Genomic DNA, 6,453 nt, shown 5'->3' on the forward strand with positions numbered 1-6,453 from the left:
GCTTTTTCTTGCTTCAAGAATCATTTTTATGATTTTTCAAATTATCAAATAACATGTCTCCTGTTCATCATTCTTTCAAGAGCCAACATATTTAACATTCTAAAACATCAACTTCAAAAGACATATGCACTGTTCAAGCATTCATTCAGAAAACAAAAAGTATTGTCTCCACATCAAAATAATTAAACTAAGTTCAAGGATAAATTCGAAACTCATGTACTTCTTGTTCTTTTGTAATTAAAACATTTTTCCATTTAAGAGAGGTGATGGATTCATATTCACTACTTTAAGGCATAGACACTTAGACACTAATGATCATGTAATAAAGACACAAACATAGATAAATATTTGACATAAGAAAACAAAAAATAGAAAGTTTAAGAACAAGGAATGAGTCCACCTTAGTGATGGTGGCGTTTTCTCCTTGAGGAACCAATGATGTCCTTAAGCTCTTCTATGTCTCTTCCTTGTCTTTGTTGCTCCTCCCTCATAGCTTTTTGATCTTCTCTAATTTCATGGAGGATGATTGAGTGCTCTTGATGTTCCATCCTTAATTGCTCCCAATAATTGTGTGGAGGAAAATGTGTCCCCTGAGGTATCTCAGGGATCTCTTGATTTGCAGTCAAATGTTCTACCACTAAGCTATAGACCCTTGAGATGAATCTCTCCATCTCCTATGACTTGGAGGTGGAAGCTTTTTTCTTCTCTTTTCTCTTTCTAGAGGTTTCTCTGGCCTTAGGTGCCATCAATGGTTATGGAAAAACAAAAAAGCTATGCTTTTACCACACCAAACTTAGAATATTGCTTGCCCTCGAACAAAAGAAGAAAGAATAGTAGAAGAAGAAGAAGATATGGAGGTGAGTTGATGGTTTGAGTTTGAGTGGGTGGGTGTAGGTGGGTTGTATAATGGTTTTAGGGGAGTAATGCATGTGAGTGGTGAAGGGTTCTTGGGAAAGAGTGATATAGGATTATGAGGAGGTAAGGTGAGTGGAGGTATGTGGGGATCCTGTGGGGTCCACAGATCCTGAGGTGTCAAGGATTTACATCCCTGCACCAATTAGGCATGTAAAACACCTTTGAATGCAATTCTGGCATTTAAACGCCGAACTGATGCTTGTTCTGGGCATTCAACGCCCAGATGTAGCATGTTTCTGATGTTGAACGCCAGTTCTATGCTTGTTTCTGGCGTTCAGCGCCAGCTTTCCTCAGTGTGCATTCCTGGCGTTTGAACGCCAGGATGCTACTTGTTTTGGGCGTTCAACGCCAGATCTATGCTCTGTTCTGGCGTTGAACGCCAGCCAGATGCTCCTTACTGGCGTTTAAACGCCAGTAAGCCCTTCCTCCAGGGTGTGATTTTTCTTCTGCTGTTTTTGATTCTGTTTTTGATTTTTCTATTTATTTTGTGACTCCACATGATCATAAACCTAATAAAACATGAAAGAACAATAAAAATAAAATTAGATAAATAAAAATTGGGTTGCCTCCCAACAAGCGCTTCTTTAATGTCAATAGCTTGACAGTGGGCTCTCATGGAGCCACACAGGTGATCAGGTCAATTTTATAGACTTCCCAACACCAGACGTAGAGTTTGGATATGGGAGTTCAACACCAAACTTAGAGTTTGGCTGAGGCCTCCCAACACCAAACTTAGAGTTTGACTGTGGGGGCTCTGGTTGACTCTGTTTTGAGAGAAGCTTACTGTGCCTCTTTTCCATGTTTACAGAAAGGTGACCTTGAGTTTTAAACACAAGGGAGTCCTCATTCAATTGAAGGACTAATTCACCTCTGTCAACATCAATCACAGCTCTTGCTGTGTCTAGGAAGGGTCTTCCAAGGATGATGGATTCATTCTCATCCTTCCCAGTATCTAGGATTATGAAATCAACAGGGATGGAAAGGCCTTCAACCTTTACTAATATGTCCTCTACTTGTCCATAAGCCTATTTTCTGGAATTGTCTGCCATCTCTAATGAGATTTTAGCAGCTTGTACCTCAAAGATTCCTAGTTTATCCGTTACAGAGAGTGGCATGAGGTTTATTCCTAACCCAAGGTCACATAGAGCCTTCTCAAAGGTCATGGTGCCTATGGTACAAGGTATTAGGAACTTTCCAGGATCGTGTTTCTTCTGGGGCAGTCTCAGTTGATCCAATGCATTTAGTTCATTGGTGAACAGGGGAGGTTCATATCCCCAAGTCTCACTACCAAATAAATTGTGATTTCAGCTTCATGATTGCACCAAGGAACTTGGTAACTTGCTCTTCAGTAATATCCTCATTCTCTTCAGAAGAGGAATACTCATCAGAGCTTATGAAGGGCATAAGGAGGTTTAATGGAATCTCTATGGTCTCTAGATGATCCTCAGATTCCTTTGGTTCCTCAGAGAAAAACTCCTTATTGATCACTGGATGTCCTAGGAGGTCTTCCTCACTGGGATTCACGTCTTCAATCTCCCTTACAGGTTCGGCCATGGTAATTAATTCAATGGCCTTGCACTCTCCTTTTGGATTCTCTTCTGTATTGCTTGGGAGAGTATTAGGAGGGGTTTCAGTGATTCTTTTACTCAGCTGGCCCACTTGTGCTTCTAAATTTCTAATGGAGGACCTTGTTTCATTCATGAAACTCACAGTGACCTTAGATAAATCAGAGACTAAATTTGCTACGCTAGATAGATTCTGCTCAGAATTCTCTGTCTGTTGCTGAGTGGATGATGGAAAAGGCTTGCTATTGCTAAACCTGTTTCTTCCACCATTATTAAAGCCTTGTTGAGGCTTTTGTTGATCCTTCCATGAGATATTTGGGTGATTTCTCCATGAGGGGTTATAGGTGTTTCCGTAAGGTTCACCCATAGAATTTACCTCTGCTATTGCAGGGTTCTCAGGATCATAAGCTTCTTCTTCAGAAGATGCCTCTTGAGTACTGTTGGATGCAGCTTGCATTCCATTCAGACTCTGAGAAATGATATTGACTTGCTGAGTCAATATTTTATTCTAAGCCAATATGGCATTCAGAGTATCAATTTCAAGAACTCCTTTCTTCTGAGGCGTCCCATTACTCACAGGATTCCTTTCAGAAGTGTACATGAACTGGTTATTAGCAACCATGTCAATGAGTTCTTGAGCTTCTGCAGGCGTTTTCTTTAGGTGAATGGATCCACCTGCAGAAGTATCCAATGACATCTTAGCTAATTCAGACAGACCATCATAGAATATATCTAGGATGGTCCATTCTGAAAGCATGTCAGAAGGACACTTTTTGGTCAGTTTCTTGTATCTCTCCCAAGCTTCATAGAGGGATTCACCTTCTTTTTGTCTGAAGGTTTGAACATCCACTCTAAGCTTACTCAGCTTTTGAGGAGGAAAGAACTTGGCTAAGAAAGCCTGACCAGCTTATCCCAAGAGTTCAGGCTATCTTTGGGTTGAGAATCCAACCACACTCTAGCTCTGTCTCTTACAGCAAACGGGAAAAGCATGAGCCTGTAGACTTCAGGATCTACTCTATTAGTCTTAACAGTATCACATATCTGCAAGAATTTAGTTAAGAACTGAAAAGGATCTTCAGATGAAAGTCCATGAAACTTGCAGTTTTGTTGCATCAGAGAAACTAATTGAGGCTTAAGCTCAAAATTGTTTGCTCCAATGGTAGGGATGGAGATGCTTCTTCCATGTAAGTTGGAATTTGGTGTAGTAAAGTCACCAAGCATCCTCCTTGCATTATTATTATTTTCGGCTGCCATCTCCTCTTCCTGTTCGAAAATTCCTGTAAGGTTGTCTCTGGATTGTTGTATTTTAGCTTCTCTTATTTTCCTTTTTAGAGTCCTTTCAGGTTCAGGATCTGCTTCAACAAGAATGTTCTTGTCCTTGCTCCTACTCATATGACAAAGAAGGGAATAACAAAGAAAATATGGAATCCTCTATGTCACAGTATAGAAATCCCTTTGTGTCAGTAGAAGAAGAAAAGAATGTAATGTAAGGAAAGAGAAGGGAGGAGAATCCAAACACAAGGGTGAGGAGAGCAGAGATATGAGAGGAAGAGAAGTGTTAGTAAGTAATTAAATAAATATAAGAAGATGAGGGAGAGGGAATTTCGAAAATTTATTTTGAAAAAGAGTTAATGATTTTTGAAAATTAAGATAAAGTTAAAAATAAAATTCAAAATTGAAATAATTAATTAATTAAAAAGAATTTTTGAAAAAGAGGAAGGTATTTTCAAAAATTAAAGGTAAAAAGTTAGTTGGACAGTTTTACTAAAAATAAAAATTAAATAAGAAGTTAAGTGGTTAGTTGAAAAAGATTTGAAAATCAATTTTGAAAAGATAAGAAGATAAGAAGTTAGAAAAGATATTTTAAAATCAAATTTTTGAAAAAGATATGCTTTAAAAAGATATGATAGAAAGATATGATAAAAAATAGTTTTGAAAAAGATTTGATTTTTAAAAATCAAAATTAATTACTTGACTCACAAGTAATCACAAGATATGATTCTAGAACTTAAAGTTTGAATCTTTCTTAACAAGCAAGTAACAAACTTAAAATTTTTGAATCAAAACATTCATTGTTGATGATATTTTCGAAAATATGATATAAAATTAAGAAAAGATTTTTGAAAAATATTTTTAAAATTTTCGAAAATAAATAAGAAAAACGAAAAAGATATTATTTTTGAAAAGGATTTTGAAAAAGATAAGATTTTTAAATTGAAAATTTGATTTGACTCATAAGAAACAACTAAATTTTAAAAAGTTTTGAAAAAGTCAACTCAAATTTTTGAGAATTTATGAGTGAAAAAGGGAAATATATTTTTTTTTTATTTTTGAATTTTTAATGATGAAAGAGAAAAAATGAAAAAGACTCAATGCATGAAAATTTTGGATTAAAACAATGAATGCATGCAAGAATGCTATGAATGTCAAGATGAACACCAAGAACACTTTGAAGATCATGATGAACATCAAGAACATATTTTTGAAAATTTTTATATGCAAAGAAAACATGCAAGACACCAAACTTAGAAATTTTTCATGTATAGACACTATGAATGCAAGAATGCATATGAAAAACAACATACAACACAAAACAATATAATATGAAGATCAATCAAGAAGGGTTATCAAGAACAACTTGAAGATCATGATGAATGCAATGCATGAATGCATTTTTCGAAAAGTGCAAATGGAGATGAAATTGACACCAAACTTACAATTTGACACAAGATTCAAACAAGAAACACAAAATATTTTTGATTTTTATGATTTTAGAATTTTTTTTTTGAATTTTTCGAAAATTATTTGAAAAAGAAAATAAGGATTTCAAAAAATCATCATGAAACACTAGAATTCATTCTTAAAAATTTTGAATAATTTATGAAAACAAAAGGAAATATTTTTTTTTAAAAAGAAAACGAAAAGAAAGTTACCTAATCTGAGCAACAAGATGAACCGTCAGTTGTCCAAACTCAAACAATCCCCGGCATCGGCGCTAAACACTTGGTATGCGAAATTGTTACTCAGAGGTTGTAAAATTTGTTGTTCGTTCTCTCCCTGGCAATGGCGCCAACAACTGGTGCACAATACCATGGTCCAAACATAACTTCACAACTTCGCACAACTAACCAGCAAGTGCACTGGGTCGTCCAAGTAATAAAACCTTACGTGAGTAAGGGTCTATCCCACGGAGATTGTTGGTATGAAGCAAGCTATGGTCACCTTGTAAATCTCAGTCAGGCAGATATCAAATGGTTATAGAGTTTTCGAATAATAATAATAAATAAACAGAAAGTAAAGATAAGAATACTTATGCATATCATTGATGAGAATTTCAGATAAGCGTACAGAGATGCTTTCGTTCCTCTGAATCTCTGCTTTCCTGCTGTCTTCATCCAATCAGTCTTACTCCTTTCCATGGCAAGCTTTCTGTAAGAGCATCACCGTTGTCAATGGCTACATCACATCCTCTCTGTGAAAATGGTCCAAATGCTCTGTCACGGCATGGCTAATCATCTGGAGGTTCTCGATCATACTGGAATAGGATTTACTATCCTTTTGCGTCTGTCACTACGCCCAGCACTCGCGAGTTTGAAGTTCCTCATAGCCATCCCTTCCCAGATCCTACTCGGTATACCACAGACAAGGTTTAGACTTTCCGGATCTCAGGAATGGCCATCCATGGGTTCTAACTTATACCACGAAGATTCTGATTAAGGAATTCAAGAGATACTCATTCAATCTAAGGTAGAACGGAAGTGATTGTCAGGCACGTGTTCATAGGGAATGATGATGACTGTCACGATAATCACATTCATGTTGAAGTGTGAATGGATATCTTAGAAGCGGAATAAGTTGAATTGAATAGAAAAACAGTGGTACTTTGTATTAATTCATGAGGAACAGTAGAGCTCCACACCTTAATCTATGGAGTGCAGAAACTCTACCATTTGAAAATACATAAGTGATAATG

The 6,453-nt window shown here is 36.4% G+C and overlaps 1 non-coding gene across 1 annotated transcript; it reads left to right on the forward strand.

The window, feature by feature from the left end:
• The first annotated feature begins 3,231 nt into the window (after positions 1-3,231).
• Positions 3,232-3,339, forward strand: LOC148564465 (small nucleolar RNA R71). The gene has a single exon (XR_015884039.1). It is a non-coding gene; the product is annotated as a small nucleolar RNA R71 (small nucleolar RNA).
• The last annotated feature ends 3,114 nt before the right edge of the window (positions 3,340-6,453 follow it).

This window comes from Arachis ipaensis, chromosome B5 (assembly GCF_059453495.1).
Source record: "Arachis ipaensis isolate K30076 ecotype BB chromosome B5, ASM5945349v1, whole genome shotgun sequence".
Lineage (NCBI taxonomy): Eukaryota > Viridiplantae > Streptophyta > Magnoliopsida > Fabales > Fabaceae > Arachis > Arachis ipaensis.